Here is a 23,791-nt window from a genome sequence, read left to right on the forward strand (position 1 = left end):
ACTTTATTTTCTTAATTAGAGGGACAACTACACAGTGAGATGACGTGTATTGTTCTTGAAGTTTAGCCTATATTATGACAAGGACAAATTTCCTTTGGGAAGCAAGCAGGTTTCCTTTAGCTCTACAAATTATAAAGAAACTGTCTTCACATCTCGTAACATGTTTTCCTAGTAACTGAAGGAAATAAAAATTACCTCCCCTGTCTTCAGAGTGGCCACAACTATTTCAGTTTACAGTAATACAGAGTCAGAGAAGGAAGTTGGTGGCATTCTGTGTTGATTTCAGTTATTCAAAAAGCAGGGTATTTAGCACACTAACCTTTTACCTCTGAGAATGGGCTTTTGAGTTTGAGGCCAAGTTCAAGTCCTTACTAAAATAAGCTTGCTGATCTTTGTTCAGTCCCTAGTGACTGCCTGTCTACATCTCAAAACTGCTCAGTAAACATGATTAAAGAAAAAAAAGTCACCATCTGAAAGCTGCATAGCAAATATGGTTTCTTTATGGTTTAAAGCATATATAATATTAATAGTACAGTTCTAATATAGTTTATAGGATTTAATTTTTTTCTTTCCAACCTGCTGTTTAATTTTCATAAGCGTAGCAGACTTGTTTCTTCTTATCCACAAATGCTATGCTGTGATAGGCTTTTATTGGATAGCCAACCAAGCATAATGTTCAGTGGGAATAGGTGGCAAAATTCAGTGTTTAATTCTGGAAATAAAGGCTAGAATTCTATCATGTTTCTAAATAAAAATAAATATGACTGATCTTAATCCCTAAACCTATGTACAACATAAAACCGTGGAGTTTTTGGATTTCATCATACGTAGCCTCTACTCAAGAGTAGTTCACAAACGCTTTGCCGAAGTGCTGCACATCTGAGCTGTACACGTTTGCTATATTGGTTCAGTTGTGGGTAGAGAACTGAACTAGGGGTCTCTAGCTTTTACTTACAAAGTATGGGGATTTTTCTTGTCCACTGATGTTGGCTTGAAACTACCCTTGGATCAGAGGCTGTATTTTACTGTTCTAAAGAGAGAAAAACCCCACAGTTTATTGTCGCTACAACTCAATACAAATGCTCTAGAACAAAACCAGTGCAGATTCAGATGTATCAGCTAAAAGTTACACAGTAGGTTTTTATTTTGCACATTAATTCAGTAATTCTATGCACTGACTGCCTTGTAATTTGGGGGAAAAAAGACAAACCAAATCAAAATACAGAAGAAAACAATGATGATGTGTTAGTTATAGTAAAAATTTACAATTAAATGAGGCAATTTTGTTAGTGGAAGAAATGAGAGCACAATCTGAAATGTTTGACAATAGAGTTGATATTTTGAGCATCCCATTGTGGATCATACTCCCATAATATATCTGCTGTACCTAGCCCTAGTTTATGACATAATTTAAATGAGACCTATATAATGTGATATAAGACGTAAGATTGGTGCTCAACCATTTTGGAAGCTCTGTGCATTTTGCATCTTTTAGAAGTTGCTGCAAAATCACAGAAGCTAGGAATGGGAACAGTTTGTTAAATCTTGTACATTCCCCACTCATCCAAAACTGCTCTGTACAGTGTACTCTCTGAAGTTTTGTCCAGTTTAGATTTAAATGATTCAAGCAATGGGTCTACTGCAGCCTCCCTTGAGAGGATGCTTTTAAAGGACATTGAATCTTACTGCTAGAACATTGTTTTGTGCTCTTTGGCCTTCACGTTCCTTCTTATGAAAGTAAGAGTTCTGCAAGTAGAGATAAAGACTGTCTGGAGAGTTGATACTTGTCAAGATGACCCAACTTTATTTTCCAGAATCTTGTCTATAAATACCCAGATCTTCTTGAAAGTTAAGGCCTCCATCCAAATTTTGGACTCCATCTATTCCCAAAATTTAAAAATTATTACAAGTTACTCTGGAAGGTAGAATATAAAAATGTCTGATTCTATATAATTGCAGCGACAAAGAAAAAATGTGCCTCACCCTTTTGATAATTCTTTCTACCTCCTCCCTTTGATACCAAGTGAAATATTTGCTGTGTGGCAAGTGGTTAATGTCAAAATGCACAATGACTTTAATAGATTCAAAACTTTATATGACATTCTGTTGTGTCTCTAAAATACAGATATCCAAAGTTTTTTTAACTACAAGTAGAGGAATTATTTTAATTGTCGTGATTCTATATTTTGTATTATTTTCCCGCCATGACCACATCAGAATGACTAGAGATTAAAATGCCTATAAAACACATATATCATGTTGACAAGCCTAATATGAACTATAAGAATTTGTATTTTACCATTTTTCTTGACACACGGTCAAGCACCTTCAAAACACAGGCTTTGCATATCTGTACATGTAACTTTTCTTTTCTTAATAAATTTTGTGAAATTAGGCATCCATCCTAACAAAAATTCTCCTACAGAATAGTTCTCACACAAAAATGAACCCTCAGGGGTGACTGGCTCATGTGACAGATAATGTTTAACTAAGAAATTAGCACTGATGTGTTAGTACAACATAGAGCTAGCTTGTTCTTTTAAAATAAATTTTTAAAAGCATATGAAAGTTTAGGATAATGTGTGGTGATATAAAAAGATACCACTGAAAATGAGAACAGAACTTCCCAATAAAGCAGTTAGCATAGTGGTAGGCTACTTGCATTAAAGATTTTACTAATTATATACCTGCAGATTGAGAACTTTGTGAAGATGAGGAATCTAATTTCCTTTTTCATATTTAAGCTTTTTAAAGAACCTTAAAATAAATCAGCTCACTTAGAACAGCAGTGATAAAATACTACAGGACTTCTGTATATCATACAAGGAAAGACATTGTCAAGTGAACCCCATGTGTTCTTTGTATTGGTTACATTCTGGTTGTACCCAATGGGAAGATGCCTTCTTGAAAACCTGTCCTCTTCTAATTTGGCTGGTCAGGTGAGAATTAAAATGTTTTTTGCCAAATCAGTTATATTACTGGTTTCAAAAAGATTGCTGTGAGTTCTGTTAGGAATAGATACCATAATTTTAGTGGCCCACAATGCTACTGTTTATCATTGCTGTCTGGAAAGTTTGGTAAATGGTGTGGTATCAAACAATGGTAAGTAAAGCATAGTAGTGAGGGGCTTTTGGTTCGCAGTGACATAGTACTAAGGCCAGTGTAAAATGAAATGTAATTAAGGCAAAGAAATTATTTAGATAAATAATAAGACCTCCCCACAAAATGTGAAGAAAAAAGACAAAGCAAACCCAAACCCAGACAACCCAGACAACCCAGGATCTAAACTAGTATGTGGCCGCAGTAACTTTGCAAACACCTTTTGGGCAGGAAGGGTCTTGGGGGGGTGTTTCAAATAGAGGAAAAGATTAAATGAGTGGGATTTTGCAAGAAAGCCATTTCAACACTGTAGGAACCATCAAAGTGAAAACTAGATTGGCTGCTGGTTTGGGGTCTAATGGGGAAAGTCCCTCAATAGTGGGTGATTTGTAAGCTCACATTCTTATTTCAAACAGTAGGTTGCCTGCTCCCTGCTGTTTGAAGTGAGTTTAATATTCATAGACACATCTACAAGCTGTTTACTCTGACCGAAGTGATTGGTGGTGTTGTTCAATGCTCCTGCACCATGTGATGGGGCTGCTTTGTGACCCTTCTTTCACAACATGTGTTTTCAGGACTCGAGCATCAGTAGGCCAGGTTGGTATATTAGTTGAACAGCTTCTTCCAAAAAAAAAGAAAAAATCAGAGAACTGGGAGGGAGTGGGATTGCAGACTTCTGGGACCCTTTTTTCTAAATCCTACAGATTCTTGGGTGCAACACATATTTGGAGAAACTCTGTGGCTTACATAGTATTCTTACAGACATATCCTTGCTGCCTATGGTGATTTTAGAGATTTCATGTCAGATTTATGAGAACAAGGGTCTTAAAGCTGATGGCCAAAAATCAGTCTGGGGAAAAATATTCTGCATCCTCAAATTCCCCACTTGTTTCCACAGAGAAAAGGTGTTCCTTATTTCCTTTCCAAAGCCATGTAGTACAGCATTGCTGTAGAGCAATAAACAGCTGCCCTACTTTTCCCCTACCCCATATATAATAGGCATTTCACTGAGACTGTTTATACTGGTTTAGAACCTGCTAGGGTGAAAAGTACTATCTACATTTAAAATTAATTATCTATATAATCTTTTGGTGTTTTGCCAGAACATAGATCTTCTTTTGTTTTTCCCCCATAGCTATTAATTACTGTAATTGCTATTTTATTTCTTACACATATTTATCAAGTAGTTACCCACACTGTCTATCTGGTGACCCTGTTAATATTGCATAAAATTCCCTTGATCAAATTGCTTAGGGTTTTTATTGGAATAACTCTTCATTTCAGTGAGACACAATTGTTTTAGAACAGATGGTGTGAAAAGTATATGGTGATATGTCATTATTTGTTTGAAAAAGATTTTGTTGACACTAAAAATTTATTTAAATAATCATATAATATGCAGGAGCTAATTCAGTGTCGAGGCATTAGAGCTCATTGTTTTAAATCCTTGGTTTCAGTTCAAAATAAGAAAGTCTGTAAGAGTGCTTAGTTTGAAGGCAGACTAGAAAGCTGAACATTAAATAATTAAGTGTGGAAGAAAGTCCACCTGAAATCTATTTTAAATCATTCCTGGTTCTGTCATGTACTGCTATTTTTCCTTTTTAAATATAATTTTTAAACTGTTTCTATAAGAAATAGTTCAAAAATCTTTTAGTTGATTTCTGTGTTTACTGATTTATGTATCTTGCATGATGTTCTACAAATCATTTCATTTTCTGTTATTCATTCAGGGATTTTTGAAATTTCCTTCCTTCCTTCCTTCCTTCCTTCCTTCCTTCCTTCCTTCCTTCTTTCCTTCCTCCCTCCCTCCCTTCCTTTGCACTTTCCATATGATACACATATTCCTCATGTTGCTCTACTCAGTCTGACAGGAAGGGTTGATCTTTCGCACTTCACTAAACTTCAGGCACAGGAAGTGAAGAAATGATTGCCTGTGTGAAATGCACCACTCCCTATGACCATTGGTCCTATGGAAATGAGGGGAAAAAAACAGATTAGCTGGGATTTGTGGACTGGGAATCCCTAGTCTGGAATTCATAGATAATTATGACCAGAGAGGTTTGCTTTCTGCATTACACAGGCCATAAAACTTTTCTTAGTCTTTCATGTAATGCAGAAAATAAATGCTCGCCTACAGCCAAAGTGAAGTGAGCTCAGAAACGTGCATTCCTTTCTGCCATTGCACAGTCTGCATCACTTACTGCCCCAGGTCTCTTACAGGCCATTCATGGTGGAGTAATTTGATTCTGGTCTGTCACACAAGGTTGAGCAGCAACCTGAATATACAAATACTTGCAGCATTCATTATTGATAAGACTTGGAAAAGCATTAGATAATTTGTTACTTAATGTATTTTTACTTAGTATATTTATTGTAGGCAGCTTCAGATGGATGATGACTTCAGATACATGAAGGATTGCACAGCACTCAGCAAATCAACAAAAATTTTTCTGTTTACTTTTATGTGTGCATGAAAGTCATGATGAGTCAGCTGCAACATAAACCATTGACACAGTAGCTCTTCAACACAGTTTGTCAGTCATCCAGAAGGTGTAATGATTGGAGGCACTGAGAGAGTTGAAAATAGTTTCTCTATGCAATCTGAGCAGCTTGGGTGTATTTAAAAAACAAAACCCAAAACAATTTTACACTAAGAACTTTCATGACACGACATTTTTCATGCTAGGTATAAGCCCTACAGAATACTTTGTCATACAGCACTCCCTCTCCTACCCCTTCCAAACCAATAAAATGATGTAGAAACGCTACTGGCCCTGAACAGCATCCCCCAAAGACTAGGCCTTCCAACAAAATCGATTAAAGAAAACTCAGACCCCAAGAAAATTCACCAGATAGGCACTGTTTTCCTAATTCTCATAATGTAGGTGCCATAGCTGGGACAATTAAAAATGATTGATTCCACATCACAGATTGAGTCATGAATCATAGTAAATGAACCAAAATCTCTCTGAAGTAAATAAACTTTAAAAGCCTTGCAGTAATTAATAATGTAGCACAAAACACCTAGCAGTTGAGTTAAGGTGATCCGATGCTTTGGGTGTGATGGCACAGCAGGAGAGCTTCTGCAGACCTTACACTTCAGAGGAAAACACTTGCTGCATACCATTCTGGGCAATAAAAGAGTCACTATTTTTCAGTAGTTAACATTAAAACCAGGTAGGAAGAAGCATCTATTAAACCAGGCAGAGCAACACATTAACATAGTAACATGGCTTTTGGAAGCTAACTCTATGTTTTGGACCACTTCAGATACCTTAAAATCACAAAGCAGCACAGGATGACTGATGATACCTGTCAATGTGGTATCTTGCAAGTATCAGTAATATCCCTGATATAGATTCCCCAGTTAGGGGAGAACTGCTGGGTATGCTGGGAACAGAGGAGAGGATGAAGCAAACCAGGGTATGAGAGCAGGGAAAGATGAAGCACAGCAGGACTTGCTGGGCAGAAACTCCATACCATGCCACATCTGTGCCAGATGTGTTATGCCACAGTTCTCAGTAAGAAAAAAAACCAAAATAACCTCAAAAAACAACAACAACAAAATCAATCAATCAATCAAACAAACACAACCAAAAGCCCAACAACCACCAAAATCAATAGCTGAATGCCAGATTCTCCAGAAAAGTTACAATCTTTTTAGCCTTTTCAAGCCTTCTGCAAGATGTTTTAGCTGCAAGCTCAGACATGATGTATTTTTCCTGGAATGACTCCCATTTCAGTTATCATTTTTAATGTTATTGTCCCAGTTACTAAGTAATATAAAGTTGCCATACACAGCCTTCCCTTTAAATGCTATTCCTGTGTTATACTTGATACTTTAAATCACAAAGTCAATTCATTTATGTACATAGAAGGATCAGAGAAACAACAGGTTTTATTGACTGAAATATTGAAGTGCTTTAACTTCAACAAGCTGTATCTTCGTTCAATGTAGAGTGTTCATTTGTAAGTCAGTGTTCCAGTCTGAAGTCCATGCTAAATAAGAAGATTATTAAAGCAAAAAAGTATATTTTGAACATATTAAATGCATTATGAACTAACTAAATTCTACAGAAAATGAGAACTTTTCAGAAGTGATGTGGCCACATCCAACATCAGCTGACAGAACGACAAGTAGCTTATTTACATTTAAAGCAGTGAAACATTTTGTCCCTTGATTGAGAATTATAGACTCCCACATTTGTAATGCTTATTTTAGGCTTGCATAGCTCAGCTTTGAGTCACTGGTCAACTCATTATGATTATGCATTCACTGTTGGAAGTGCTATCTGTTTTCTCTGCACTCTACAAGTACTCCCACAAGGCATACTTAAATTCCCACAGAAGTATCTTTGGAGGCATTTGTAAACTTGGAGTAACTCCTGCATACTTGTCTTTTTATCTCTCTTTTCAAGTGACAGAGAAGTAGCAATGGGAATATCTAATATGCCAAGATGTGCACTGTCAGATTCTCACAACACCACCCTGCTTCCGTCATCCTGTCTTTGTTAGGCTCGGGTAATTAGTTCTTCTCATGGCTGGTAATTAAAGCCAGATCTCATGGACCTAAACACTTTGGGAAAGAAGATTAATGATAGGGTCTCTGGTTTTGGGCCTCACAAAGGTGGGGAAATTGTAATGAGTAGGAGCAGGAATGTGGAGGAAAGAAGTTGTTCTGTGCAGTAATTGGAGAAAATGGCAAACACACGACTTCTGGGAAGAGAAGAAAAAAGTATAATGGCATTATCTTCTCCCTTTTTGTGAGAAATTTGCTTGCAGTACATTTTGCATTCCTTCAACTTGAGTGCACCAGGAAGGATTGAAATAATTTTCTTCCCACTATGAAATGCAGATAGAACAGTTTGGAGGCAGCAGCCAACCAGTGTGACTGAGAGTGGCTGAGCTTTGACTGATGACTGTGAGCAAGCCTGCATCCCAGATATGGTCAGGGCAAGGGCCACTGACCAATGTATTTTTTGTATCTTATTGTTTTATGTTAGAATCTCAAGGAGAGATTAGAAAATCTGTCTTCCAAGACGCTCCCTGATGTAGAGTTTTGTTGTTGATTTTTTTTTATTAACTATACAAGGTGTACTAAAAAAAATAAATAAAAGTATTAGCTTTTCAGATTTCATTCCCCCACCCCCAAAAGACTCAGTGATGAACATGAAAAGTTTTGAAGCAAACTATTTGAGACAAATGTAAAAAATCTGATTTAGTTCTTCAAGTATACATCTGTATCAGCATTCCTAGAACCATAGAATGGTTTGGGTTGGAAGGGACCTTAAAGATTACTTAGTTTCAACCCCCCTGAGAAGGGCATGGACAAATTAAAACTCTTAAATTCAGTAGAATTTATGTACATCTCATGTCCAAGAACAGGTCATAAGTGCTTGATTGCAAGATCAGCTGTTGCTGTTATTGAAGTTTTGTAGTACTAGAACACTAAAGGGACCCTTATCTAATTAGGATCCCATTCAACTCTGGAAGAAAAATAAATCTATTGTAAGGAAGAGTTCACTCTAACATGGGGAGACAGGTGAAGTGCATCCTGGCAGAAGGAAACAAAAGACAGGGAAAGAAGAAATACAGGGGAAAAAACAAAACTCTTTTCAAGCAAAGTGACCTTAGGAACGTGCAGTGAAGTATTGGTCAGTTCTACACCTTTGTTTGGATCCCAGTTATAAATAGGCTTGAAACTAAGCTAAAAAAAGAAAAATCAGTGAGTGGCTCACAATAAACAGAAATAAAGCAAGCCATGCAAGTCCATGTGCCTGCTTAAAACAGCAAGCTAAATAGTTTGTTGGTCCTAACTCACAGTCTTTGAGGAAAAACACCGCTTGACATTTAATTCCCACTTAATTAAAATGAGCAGTTCAGGGACAGTTTCATTTATTTCTGTTCCAGGCCATACCTATTCTATGTGAACTACCCCTAAGCACTATTCAACAATGACAAAGTTAATTTTAAAATAATAAGGAAGTTGTTCCATTAGGTTCTCTAGTTACATAGAAACTTCTTCCATCTCCACAAACACAAATTAATAGGAGAATTACAGAACCGGATCCCCACCACAGGAATCTGTTCCCCTGCTTCTCCTCTCTAACACGAGTCAGTTTTGTACATGAATTTTTACCACGTGTGGAAATGTATGTTAGTACTGAGATTCTGTAAAACTTCTAATTCAATGGAGCTTTACGTGTCTGAACTCCAAATATTTAACTTAGGTTTATTGGCTCACTGCTTTTTAAGGAACCTTATGTGGATTAAGCTCTGCCTAGTAGGCAATGTATGTTAAGTTTCCAGCAATAATTTTCCCTTTAGTTTCTCACTTTTCTACTGTGGATCACTGAAAGACCAAAGTAAAACTAGTAAACCAGAAAGAGCTTACCTTTTTCAAAACTCTCCAGCAGTTTATAACAGTATCTGTGCTTCATCTTGTTATTTATTTGACTTACTTTTTTCAGAGTGGGCTCCAAGTTTTAGGCAATAATTTACATGACTCAGACCTTGGAATGACAGAAAAAAAGGCCATTCACTAAGAGCATCTACACAAATTTTCATGTGTGTGCACATTCATACATATCAACTAAGGACTAAAAAACTCTTTGGATTTTCTGCTGCACAATAAAAAGGTGTTTTATACACTCTCAAAAATGTAAGGGGTAGCAGAATGGGAAACTGGTGTATTATGGTATATTTAAAACAACTAACATGCAATTCAAACCTTGGCTGAAGTCAAAGTGGGCTTTGGACGCCAAGACCTGAAAAGCAGATCACTACAAAGTGTGAAAAAGATTATTGAAAACTGATCCTAGCGTTTAAAGGATTAGCAAAGTAAAGGCAGGCTTAGATTTTCTCTGACCTGACAGTACTGGCTTTTGAGCCAGCTTCCAAGAGTTTTCAGTATTCTTCATTGTTATGATGGCTTGTGCAGCTTCCAGAAGGTCATAATTAGGGGCAGAGGCTGGATTAACTAAGAAATATACAAAGTTCAGAATTACAACTCATGGGTTGATAAAGGTCTAATTAGTATTTTAGAGGCTGTGGAACCATAAAAGTTACAGTCTCTCCAGGGAATGGAAGAGCGACTGAATGTTTTCTGAAGGAACTTGTCATATACTTCTGGGACAGGAAGAGCCATCAGAACAGACCTAATGCTTAAGAAACAGCACAGGAAAAGTTCAAGGGCTCATTTGGACCTATGCATCTCATGAAAAAGAACTGAGAGCATAAAGATGAATGCCACAACTGCCAAGAAAAATGATCTAAGTAAAAATTTTCAGTGGCAGAGGGTCGAGCCAAGAATGAATTGTTTTTGTAGTGCAGGCTTGAGAGAAGGTGATTGTATGCAAGTAAATAACTGCCATAAATATGCTAGTCATCCTAACGAAATTAAAAGGTAAGTAAATATTTGCTTAAAACCATTTTGGCACAAGGATTATGTTTATGATAGCCTTGTCCAGGTTTCTGTCCACAGTACTTTTTATTTTGAAGTTTTTCTCCTGATATTACAGAAAAGAATCATCCAACATTCAGAGCATTTTGATTCCTATTGTTTCAGGCTTTTGCAGATTGCTGTTGCAGAACGAAAAAAGAATTTGTGATCAGGAGTGATGGTGGGAAGACAAGTGTTAATATTCAGTCCTAGCCAGTCTGGCCATGAAGGAAACAGAAATGTATGTTTTTCTAGAGGGTGCAGTTCAGATTTTTTTACAGAAATAAGAGAAAGCTTAGAGATGAAAAAGGGGAAGGAATAAATGATTATAAGAATCAGAATCTTCCAAGTCCTTTTTTAAGTTCTGACACAGATCATGAATGCATTTGCCTGACTAAAGACTAAGTTCAAAAATAATGTGCTAGCATTTAGCTCTGAATTTTTTGCAAGTGTGTAACTGTGAGTGTTGTACAAGATAGGACCTACATTCTTCAAGTTAAATAAACATAATGAACAGATACAAGTTATATCCTAGAAGCCTCTGCTTTCTTCATATTTTTTAAATGTTAGGAGGATAAATTGGATTTGGGAACTTTTAATCACCTTTGTTGTAAGCGTGTCTCTTCAAGGGCCTTCCAGAGCAAAGCAAGCCACAGCCTGATTGATCATTTTTAAAGGGATTCCATTGGCCACACATGCACTCAAAGCAGCATCTTTTATATTTTCTGTGACAAAGTAATCCTGGTTAGGTTCACAAGGTGAATATAGAAAAAAGCCCAAGAGAATGAGAACTAGAAGAAACTTGTATTTCTCATTTTCAGGCTTACCATACACAGTGTTTCCCACCTTCAGTCATACGGGAATTCCTGTCCCACACAAAATAACTGAGTAACCAAACCTTTTTGCTCTTCTTTTCTCAGGAGACATAAAACAACGAGAAGCACTCAGAAATGCTGGATTGTCCCAAGTAAGAAAACTCTGTGGAAAACAAAAACAACTCCCAAAAACTTTACATAAAACCTGCATCATCTTCATGCAAAAAATTGACTTTGTTGTTTACTGCTGCACTCTGTTTTTAAAACAGCAATAGCAAGGAAGAAATTTACAGTCATTTAAACACCGTGGACAGGCTTTGCTAAGCTGCAGTGCTTTGGCTACTGATAAAACAAATTAGCATCAGAGTAAGAATAGGACAAGATAGTGCTATGACAGAAATAATATAAGGAATACTAAGAACCCAGGTGTACATAATTAAGATTGTAATTCAAGCAAAGGGTTCAGGTGACATCATTTATCAATGTCACTACAAACTCTCGATGGAATTACAGCTTTGTATGCAGAACTCAGATATACGCGATTTGTTAGAATACATGAGGAATGTTTCTATTAAAAGTAGACAGACAATATGTTAACCTCAACTAGTGGTGGTGACAGGATGAGATACAAAGAGAGGAGGTTTTTTTTCTATTCTAGCAAAAAAGAAGGATGAAAGAGTCAGAGTATTTCTAAGATATTTGGAAATTAAATTTATTTAAAATACTGACTGGGGACTTTTTCACCCCAAAAAGCAGCAGAAAAAGTTTCAGTTCTAATGTTATTCAACATTTCAATAAAAAACAGAGTTTTACTGCAAAAATGAACAAAGGAACAGCCAAAAATACTGATTTGTCTGTCTCATTATGTAGCACAAAATCACATTAAAATAAGCCCAAGAAAAAAATTTCCATTAGAAGGATGGTATAAAATATTTACAATTAAACACACAGTAAGGCTAGCAGTAAATTATTAATTGCAAATTAACTCATTTTTAGGAGGAAAAAAGAGTGAACACTGATGCTTGTAAATACATGTACTGAAAGGAGATTATGATCTTTACTCTTTCTGAATGTCTGATTCTGGTTTTATTCTTATAAACAGAATACTTTTATGAACATAATTATGAAACAGAGGCCCCACAGTCTGTGTGAATTTTAAAGGTCTTAACTGAACTTAAATGCTAATTAATGCAAAATTACATCCTTAAATTACACTCCTAAATATAATTTCAATGCCAAACTACTTGTTACTCTGTTATAATTCCACAAATACCTTGTGGAATTTTCAGCCTCGCTCAGATGCCCACAGACCTTGCACATTAAAAGTGAACAGCATCTCCTTGAGAAGGCATCACTCAGGAAATAGTGATGCATCCCAGAAATACAGTGCAGAATGGTATGAGGCTTGACTGCTAAGTAATTAGAGAGAAAGATCCTAATCAATGTAGTGAAGAAAAGGTTTCCTTTGACTTGATAAACTTAGCACTAAATCTCACCTGTATGAAGTGCTTACAGCTATAGCTGTAAAAATTCATTAAATTATTCAAGGCACTGTGTATTTTTCAGGTTTGGTCACTTTCTGAAGTACTCTAATTGAACCCTATAAATTGCATTCCTTTTTAAGTGTACAGCAAAACTTGTGATGCTCTTGAATACAATCTAAAACGTGTTTCTGGATTCTATATGGTCACTGATAGTATCACCAATTTTTCAAGTTTGTCATTTGTAGATTGCAATAATATCTCAAAAGAGAATGTATTCTCTGAAACTATCAGGAGGTGCTGACTGATGTAATACAGTCACAGGGTGTTTAGTTCTCATTAGAGAGTTGTGGGGGTTTTAGTTGTCTGTTGTGGAAGTACATATCTCTTATGAAAAATGAAATGCACAACAACTTGGGAACTTGTAGAGTAACAACACTTGTAGTCCAAGTTCACAAGTCCTGAAAGTCTAGCTTTGCACATTGTGCCTGAAGAGAATGGCTTGAACAGTAGCAGTTTTGACCTTGAGTAACTTAATTTGGAAAGGAAATTTGGCCAAACTAGCTCAATGCGGGAGTTCTCATCAAGGATTAATGCAGAGGATCAATATGAACTTTTTATAGCAGACTATTTTTGAAAGAGGACAACAAAAGGTTAGAGTACTTTAAAACTTGAAAAAGCAAATTAGTATGACTTAAAGTGGGCAGTATAGGAATGAGAATGGAAAAAGCAGGGATCTTGATTTCATGCCAGCATTTAGTAATACCATTCAGCTAAAATACAGAGAAAACGGACTTTAAAATTATATTTTTGTATCTTTTTGCAACCATAGCTGACTTTATAAACATTTGACTACCCTGTCTTCTCATCTCTTCATGGTGGTGCTGAATGACAAACATGATTGCAATTGACTGATGTTACTGTCACAATTTTTTTATTTTCTACAAGGTCAAAATTGCATATAAACATATGTCTTTATTTGAAAATTTAAAGGCTTAATTTCCTTCTAAACAAAAGAGTTATGGAAAACACATAAACATAGCTCTTCCTTAAGTTCCTGTACACACAAATCCCACTCCTGAAGTGTAAGAGCTCCTGTAATGGGGAATCAGGCCCCTTAATAGCCCTGTCAGTAGCAACAGATATTTATGCATGACCTTATGTTACCTTACCTAAGGAGCTAAAGGACAGATTGATCCCACTTACTGTCCCCATCACTGTCTCCTTTCCCCTTGTCTCTCCCTTAACTACAAATCAAACTCTAATATGGCTTCTTAGCACAACTCACATCTGATATTTTTCTCCACTGTCATGTGGCAGACTCACAAGAGCTGACTACCTACCCATGTGCCATTTGTGTTCAGCAAGCTCCATGAGCACTGAGGGTGCTTAGAAGCTCAGAAGGTATCTCCAGCTACCTGCAGCCATTCCAGCATACCCATCTGTGACAGATTCCAGTACATTTTAATCCATTTCAGAATACTGTTAAAAGGATGGTTAACATCTTTGTAGATGGCACTAAATGTGTTTTAAGAAATATTATACAAGCTTTATGCAAAATTAAAAATTTTCTAGTGTGGTTATTTAATTCAATGTTTCAAATTTTCTGTTTCTGACACTTGCTGAGGAAAGTTTACAAGCAGTCTCATTTTCTTAGACCTCTTCAGTCTTCACCTGTGCTCTTTTGAAGCAGAGCAAGCTAAGTTCCTGAAAAACAGCAAACAGTTTTACCAGATAATTTATCTTCTTGAGATCTCCCTGTCATCTTCCCCTTACTTTTTCTCTGAGGATGAGTCAGTGGCACAAATTCTCTTTATTCAGATCAGGGGGGGAAAAAAAAGAATATTTGTCTGACAATGGTCTCTCGCCCCTGAAATTTCAATTCTTTGTTCTCCTTTTCTTCAGTCATTTCTGTCTTTTGTAACCTGTGCCTCCCATTTGGGTTCCTATACCCAAATATTCATTATTTCTGCTCTTTGGACTCCATTTCTTGTCTTCCCTCTCCTTGAAGCTGACTGTATCTTTACAGAGAGATGAAGATGCTTCAGGTGATGGAGAAAGACCATGATCCTTTTTTTCCAATTCCATTCTGGTTTGGAAGTTAACTGGGGTTCAGTGATATTTTCAATAATGGCTGGTTGATACACTGTTTCCAAACATGAACTCTGCTTTCAGCAGCAGAACAATAAAGATGTAGTGCTTAATAATGAAGAACAGCATTTTTTATTTTACAAAACAAGCCTCTCAGCTTCAGTGGTGTTATTCATGAATAACACCTTGTGCATATGCATTACGAGACAGTGCTTAATTGAATGATTGCATAATATGTTGTTCCACAGAATAAAATATGAAATATTCATTAGTCCAGAGAGGGAGTTAAAATGCCTGGTGGTTAAATCACTCACCAGGGAAATCCAGCTCCTACTCCTTCCTTCAAGTGAATATGTAAGTAGTTTATACAAAAAGGCTGTAAAAGCAACTAGGATTTTTCTTCCCAAAATCTACTATATCCCCATGGTGAGTGTACTATCCCAACAGGCAGGAGTATGCTCTGAGTGTGGCATGGAAAGACACAGTTAAACACAGATCACCTACATCCTTTCATGGAGCTAAAGTAGTCAGATCTGCCTTAACCAGGCAGCTGGGTTTAATGGGACCAAAAACTCCCTACAGATTTTACTTTTCAGGAAATGACTGTCTTCGTATAGGTGCCTCATTCAGGAAAGGGTTTCCAGATGTGACTCCAGAACAGAAGGAAGAACTTTATGCAGTCTAAATCCAAACTCAATTAAGTCCCTCTGAGAAACATGGTGTTAGCAATCTGTGCATATCCTTAGCTGAAAGTGCAGGGTTCTCCACTCACTGTTAGCTGCTTTGAGTCAACAGCTAAGAACCCAACTCACCTCATGCCTTGAACTGGGAAACAGGATGCCAAAAGTATTGCAATAATTTGTAGTTCAACACCTAAATCCTGTTGCAGATTTAACCTTTGTTAATCTGTGAGGCGGAAAGATCTTCGGGAGACATGCTTAGGTAAAGTAATACCTAAATAATGCCCTCAAAAATTAAATTGATCTCATAATCATTGTGCCTGTTGGAATCCTATTGAAGTGACAGGGGAAAAGAAGTTTGAAATGGATAAAATTAGGAGGAAAATAATGCTTCTTAAATAAAATTAATTAAAAAATTATTTACATCTCAGACAACAGTTGGCTCTGTCAAAAGATATGTATGTGTTTTATGAGTTTCTGGTAAATAGCAATAAAAAAATGCTTTTGATTTTGTGTAGGGTATCACAGAGAGGCATTCTCCTGGCATATTTATTTTTGCATTTTTTCAGGAAATAAAAGAGAAAGTGAGATTGGGGAAATAGCACACTCTGGGGAGACAAAATCAGTCAGAATAAATAAATATGCCCAAAACAATAACAGAAGCAAATGTGGCACCAAATATCACTGATAGACAAAGAATGCATTAATTCAGTATTGCAAATTACTTTTGCTTAAGGCGGATGTACTTGGTATACCCTCTTAATTATTGCTCTTCTCATCAGTTTGCAACTCAAAGCACATTCTCTCAGTAGCAATTAGGGAATTATATAATTATATGAAGCTCTAGGAACAAGAGAAAGCTTCTGAATCAAAATGCTACAGAATTTTTTAAAAAAAGTTTGCATTGTAACGGATGCCTCATGCACTGTCCATCTGGAGAACCCATTCCACATCTTTGGAGGCTCAGGAAGCAATCTGGATCAACAGAGACTTGATTTTTATATCATCTTTTCAACCCACCTTCTCTTTGAATGCTCAAGCTCTTCTCAGGCGTGGAGAAGACAGAAGTAGATGGCTGGTGAATTAAAGGGTTCAGCTTCTCGGCTCCTGTTCATCCACAGAGTGGTTTCCCTTGAGGACATTCTACTTACATATGCACATATGCATCTGTAACTCTAGAGAAGATCTCTCTCAGGACCTGACAGGTCCTAGAAGAAGAAGCTGCTGTACGAAGGCAGGGAGCAGAAACACTTGTGTGTTTATCTGCTTTTATGCATCCAAAGGATTAGAGGTCTATTAACAAATGTCAGTCATACCAGCAGGACTAAGTTTCAGAGCCTATCTGCCATCATCACCCAGGGGCCAGGAGTCTAACTCACTCTTTTTATTTTCTTCACAGAGCTTCATGCATTGACAAGCTAGAACATTATTAAGTACATTTCTGTCTAAAACCACCTTTTAGTAAAAAGTCCAGGTTGTTTCAGTAGATCAACCCAAAAGATATGCAGGTTCATAGAAGTGCACTAATGTGAATGTGGATCAATATATGTGGACAGCCTAAATGTTTTATGAAAGCAGTCACCATAGTGAACTTCTCTTCAGTTTAAGAGTTCATAAGAAGACAAAAGTTTGCTGCCTTTATATTCTTTTGGCCAGTGAGTTTAGGATACTGTCAACAAATGAAAAATAGTGAATTGCCTTCTCTATTCAGTGCTACAATTAGTTAATTCAGCTGGAGACTAGAATAAATGCTCACTAAAGCTGTTAGCACTGTTAAAATCATTAAGATGACGACAGTATTAAAAAAATTAACTATAGATATGGTACCTTTAATATTTTGGGTAGTCACTTTGAAACTGATACTTTCCCATCAGCTGTGTTTTATGTAATGACCAGACCAATTTTCTTCTTGAAGAGAAAACAAGAAATAGTGTACTTTGTTGTGAGAGATCCTGATTTTTTTAACTTTAAATGGAAGAGTAGGTCTACAGTCAGCCATAACAGCCATTTAACACAGGTTGATATCTTATGGGGCAAGTAAACTTTCCCAGTTGCAAAAGCGGTACTAATTTGATTTTTAGAAATACTAAAAAATAAATATTTCTCGAATCAATCAAAGAGGGAAAGAGCTAAAGATTGGGAGAATTTGCCAGCAAGGAGCCTATTTATTTACATTTGCCCTCTGGAATCTTGATTTTTGGTAGAAATTTTGCCAACATGCAAAACATCTAGAAGTGTGTAAGTAGAAGTAACTTTATTCACCTTTCCTAAGTGGAGAAATCAGTCCTAAAATATTACAAATTTCCATGTTTCATCTTTTTTTCTTTGGAATACAAGGCAATCTGGAATTGTTTTCTTTTGCATTAGTATTGATCATCATTATTTTAGGAGTATATCAGCCTAAGAGAAACTTTATGTGAGATTTAAGTAGTTCTAACATTGGGATAGTTGCAGAGTTTCTCAAGAACTGGCCAAACGCAATTCAGGTAGAGCCTTAGCTTAGGTATCTACAAATCAGACATTTGAAAAATGAAGAAAAGCTGCCTTTGCAGCTTACAATTCCTTTGCTTCTGAGGATATTGTTTTAAAAAGAAAGTAAATTTCTGTATTATAGTAGTGTAAGAGTTTCTCAAACTATTCACATGTGACAAGGATGCCATGCTACTGTTGCTTTCCATGGAAGGCAGTTAATTAATAAAGAATATTTAATTTCATGTCAATGTCAAAGAATAGGTATTTCAGCCATTATCACCCCAAACTGGGTTTCCCTCCATTCCACATGGATATTAAAGTATCTGAAGCAGACATGGCAATAGGAACCCAGAAGACTGTGGTTGGGACTGATAATATCTGAGACAACACATGAGAATAGAGGGGACAGTTCCAGTAATATCCAAGTTCAGCCTGTTTTTCAGAATGGTATGTCAGACTATAAAGATATTGTCTGGCTAACAGTGTGCATTTGGCTTACATCAGAAATCCAGTTTTCCTGGAAGTTCATCTGTTCCCTTTCAGGTAGGCGTTAGCCCAAATGAAGAGCATAGCGGGGAGTCAGAAGTTAGCTCTGATCCATTCAGGATGAGGGAGCGGCCATATGAATGGACGAAGATAAATCATGATAAAACATATGGGGGGGGAAATAATGTCAGAATTGAGATTAGGACAAGAGGTCATAAGTACAGCCAGATCATATTACGGCAAAATGACTGTGATTTCAGGACACCACACCAGAAAGTTTAGGTGATCACGGGAGGAATTCGACTGATTTATAAATTAACTGAAAAGAAAAATCAGGTAACTATTCATTTGAAGTGCGCTTTCAATGGAATTCTATGTTCTATTCAAATTTCTGACTTGAAAAGGAATACGATGCTGGCAGCTCTAATGGAAGCAATTATTGATAATGTGGGAATTTGGCTGGGGTAGAAAAGCTGTTGCCTCACTGCAGCAAATTTCCAGTGAAGGTAATTATTGACTAATGATTCCACTTTATGATAAACTGTAAACAGAAGTGAGAAGGGAACAGAAGACTGCAAAAAAGGTTGGAGCTACATTTGAGTAAAGATACAGCCACCTTTTTCTTTGTTCGGTCCTCTTCAGGGGAAAGGGGCCCATGGATCTCAGGAGTGATGCTAAGGCCATGTTAGCAGGGTGGAGAGCTGATGGCAGTTTGCCACCACGTGGTATGGATTACAAAGGAAGTATGACCTGCACTGGACGAGTCATTGCCAGATGGTTCCCAGATGTGTTATTTATGAAGTCACGGCCTACTTAAACCACATTCCTGGTGTCTTGTCTTCTTTTCCTGCAATGTCCAAGACATTAATGAAGGAATGTATGAGAACCAAATAGCAGACCAGTTGTCAAAAACCAAATGGCAACAGAAATCCTTTCCTGTCTCTAGATATATGTAAATACATATTAGATTAACAAAACCAGCTTTAAACAGCTGATCCCTGAAGAGTCATAGAACTGGCAGTAGTGCATTTGAAGGACAGTACATATCTTGGCCTCATCATTCCCTTGTGAATCTCTACCATAATACTTACCACATTATCCTTGATGATTCTGTTCTTATAACTTCTTCCTTTCAAAGATCCCTCTCTCCCATAGCTTCTTCAATGCAGAGAAAAAAAAAATTACATATAAAATCTAGGTTATTCCTTATAATATCAAGTAAATCTGCATGAATGCTGTAGTATTTCAGATGATCTGACAATGTCAAACATAGTTTGTGGGTTGATTGGTTGGTTGGTTTGTTTGCTTAGATTAGTCAGGTCTGGCAACACGCTGATGTGACTGATCATGCAAGTTTCTTACCAGAAGGTAATTTATTCAGTTTGCATAATGCATCTGAGGCAATGCAGTAACGGTGCATTAGAGCAGAATTTTCTATTGCTTTCGTTGGTGTGGGGTTTTTTGTCTTTTGTTAGAAATGAATGGAATATGATTTGGGGTTTTTTTTACAGTTGCTATAGTTATGAGAAACAATTCCTGAGTCATTGCTAAGAAGGTAGAAAAGAACACTGCGAACAAGCTACCGCTTTGTAACATCCTAGGGACAGAACTGTAGCAATATGACTTGACATACAGAATAACATCAGTTGGCACAAGTTTTATTGATTACTACCTATCATGTGATGGGCCCTCAGGTTTTAATAAATAAGCTGGAATTCTACTGGTACAAGAAGTAATGGAACTATGTTTAAAACAATTCAGAAATATTTGTTCTGAATACAGAAAGCTCACGACAGATTATTTTGCATACAGTATTTTTATGCAGCTATTCAAAACAGACAGTAACCTGTTTGCTTTCTATTCCCAGAAAGTAGGGGATATATATTAACATTGATTTTCATTACAGTGATCTGTGTTTCTCAATTTATTCCCTTGGTGAGCAGCTGTCCTAGGTAGAGGTCAGTGTAAATGAAAACTGAATATGTCCATAATATGAAATAGTGTTGCAAATATATTTAGGGTCAATGGGATTTTTCTATTTATGTAGTATTCTACTTTATTGTAGATACCAAGAAAAATGAAACTCCTATAATCCATTTCAGACAAATACAGAACAGCAAAAAAGGATGTGTGTAGCACATTTTGTATAGGTGCAAGCACTCAGTGATAAAGAGATTGGTCATCTTCATTATGGCAAAATATTTTAAATCATTCATCTGAAGGTTAGAAGGAGAGAAAAAAAGTATGGTTACCATTAAAGAAAAACCCTGGAATCTGTTAGTTTCTTGTTAGAAAGATTATGCTTTGTAAGTTAATACTATATGAAGTAGGGAAGGGAACAGTGAAATACAGATATCTATGTTTAGGCTGAAGGCATGTGGCATTTTATGCATATATTAGAGGACATAGAGCTCACAGATCAAGAGCTAATAGTTTGACAAAGAAGTGAGGGAGTAATCTATTGAAACAAAACCAAACTAACTACCTGGCTTTTACCATTGTTTAAAATACAACCTTCTTGCACAGATAAGTAAGCAGGTTAAAATAATTTAAGAACAATAGCAACTGGCAGGAACAAGCACATCAGCTATATCAAAACCCCCACAAATGGAAGTTAATTGAACAACACATTAATATAGTCTAATTATTCCAGATGGTTTTAGACATCCAATTCTTACAAAATTTAAATTTCAAAATAGTGGACCAAATTAGTTTATACCTTCATGATCTTACCTTTCCCAATTTCCAGTTAAAACTTGATTCCAGACAAACAGCACAAATTCATTATTGTTGTTAACTGTACAGTGTGCAATAGATTTGATCAGTCTTTGATTCATCCCAATATATTTTTATGAGGATAGTACATCGTTAATTTTTTTTTCATATTTAATCTATGTTCTACTAGAACTGGTTCAGAGAGGAATATCTGTAAACACCTGAAAGGATGGTACAAATAGGACAGTCAGGGTCTTTTCAGTGGTGCCCTGTGACAGGACCAGAGGCAAGGGACACAGCTGGATATGCAGAAAGCTCTGCCTGAATATCAGAAAACACTTTTTCACTGGGAGTGCGACTGAGCATGGGCACAAGTTGCCCAGGTGATGCCATGATGATTTTTTGCCTTTTCTTTTATACCCCTTTTATACCCCTTTTATACCTTTTTAAATCTTCCGTATTCTTAGTGGTTTTTAGCCTACATTATTAGACTTATTTGTCCAGCTAAGAGACTAAACATTTTAAAAGCTTCATAGATAGAGATCAAAATGCCCCAGACACCCAGGTCCTCTCCAGAACACATTCTGTAAACTAAGATAGAACCCTCCAGGGGAAGGTTCCTTGGAGAAGAGGACTCACTCGAGCCTCTCATTGAGAAATCTTTCATATATATGCTAATTAGTAAAACCTATAATGTTATACTCGATCTATTGTGTGTGGCATTGCGGTGTTCGTTGGAGTGCATTTGAACTGGACGTAGTGTACCTAAAGATCCTTAAAATAAATACAAAGATAAAATCCCTTTTTCTCTTCTAACCATGTTTGATTCTTGATTTTAAGACCAGGAAAAGGCATCACAGGGATGTTGTGGAGTCTTCCTCCTTGGAGATATTCAAAAGCCATCTTGGAAAACTGTCTTTAGGAGGCCCTGCTTGAAAAGGGGGCTTGGACCAGATGATTTGCAGATGTCCCTTCTATCCTGAGCTACTTCATGATTCTGTGGCCTTGAGTGAAAGGAATTCACTTTAGTTAAAGTGCATTAATTAGTCTGCAAACAATGCTATTATATAGGGGATCTATATATTACTCTAGATCTTTTTTTTCAAGTTTCTACAAAACCTGTCTTTATAAATAAAAATTCTTATTTCATATGGAAAAAAAAAAATCCTTCACCATTATGTATTTTATGAAAGTCTTTTTTTCTCTCTTGGCAAAAGATTCAAAAACATGACCATGAATAACCTAGTATCAACTTCCCACTTGTTTCATTAACATTTGAAACTTCATTTTATTAAGTTTTCATTAGTATTTTTTGAAAAGTAGAAAAAAATCTAAAATTACAAAATGGCAACATTTACCATGCCAAAGGATTTTAAAAAGCACCCAACTTAAACAGATTTCTAATTTAGATGCTTTTATCATCCTTGGGTTTTAAATGTTGGGCTGTAATATTGACAAGATAATTTGCAGAGCATTACTCATGCCATTTAGTTTAAGTCTTCACTGTTTCTTATTTCCTTTTGGAAGTTTTTAAAACAGAGATGATTACCCAAAGAACAAGTCAGATCCTTTATCACAGTGAAAATTACCAGTAATAGATTAAATTTATAGATATTAGGAAAACATTATTTAAAGTTACACTTACAAGAGTGTTTGTTGCTTTGCTTAGTGGTTTTCAAGGGTTTTATATAGCTGCTATTATTAATGCATGTTGTTTGACTGGGGAAGGAAAGAAAGGTTGAAATCTGAGACAATATTAAAATACTTTAGAAACTTTAAAGCATTATAATAGTTATTTCAATAAAACTACTTCAAATATTTCTTCAAGAAGGAAACAATTTGGAGTTCAAGTTCAGCAGCATAATAACTGAAAATGTATAACAGTACTCTTATTCCCATCACTAAACTATAGATTACGGTCTTTTTCAGTTGTTGCCATTATAAATCCCTGTTCCCAGGGGTGCTAAGCTATCATAAAAATTTGCTTTGGGCAATGCTTTAAGATAAGTTCTTCAAATAATGCATAGGGGATTGGCTTGCAACTCCCACTTGTGTTAATAGGAGCTATCTAGGCAAATCTCTCATGGATTCATGGGAGAGAAAGCTCCAGAGTATAAAAAAGTTTCGGCCTGAGGATTATTTGTTTTTGATATATATCCTGATAAAAACATGCTCTAAAATAAAACACTTCAAGCTAGTGATCTCAGTTATTTGCTGGGTCTGTTAACACTCAGATTTTTTTAAATTGAAATTCCACTAATGAAGCCTGCAACATAAATTATTTCCTACAAGTTTGTGGAAGAAAGAGTAATAGTTTGGCTGAAGAAATATAAGTTTTCAATCCAATAATATACAATTAACTGAACAGAGACATTATATACTAAGCTTTATGCTATTTTCTATCTAATCCAAAATGCTGGTAGAACTTCACTTTGATACACGCCCTGCTCTTTAGGAGGTGGGGATATAGATTGATGTGGCTGATACGAGTTTAAGTGGCCCTTAACTTCT

The sequence above is a fragment of the Corvus cornix genome, chromosome 2, assembly GCF_000738735.6.
Source record: "Corvus cornix cornix isolate S_Up_H32 chromosome 2, ASM73873v5, whole genome shotgun sequence".
Lineage (NCBI taxonomy): Eukaryota > Metazoa > Chordata > Aves > Passeriformes > Corvidae > Corvus > Corvus cornix.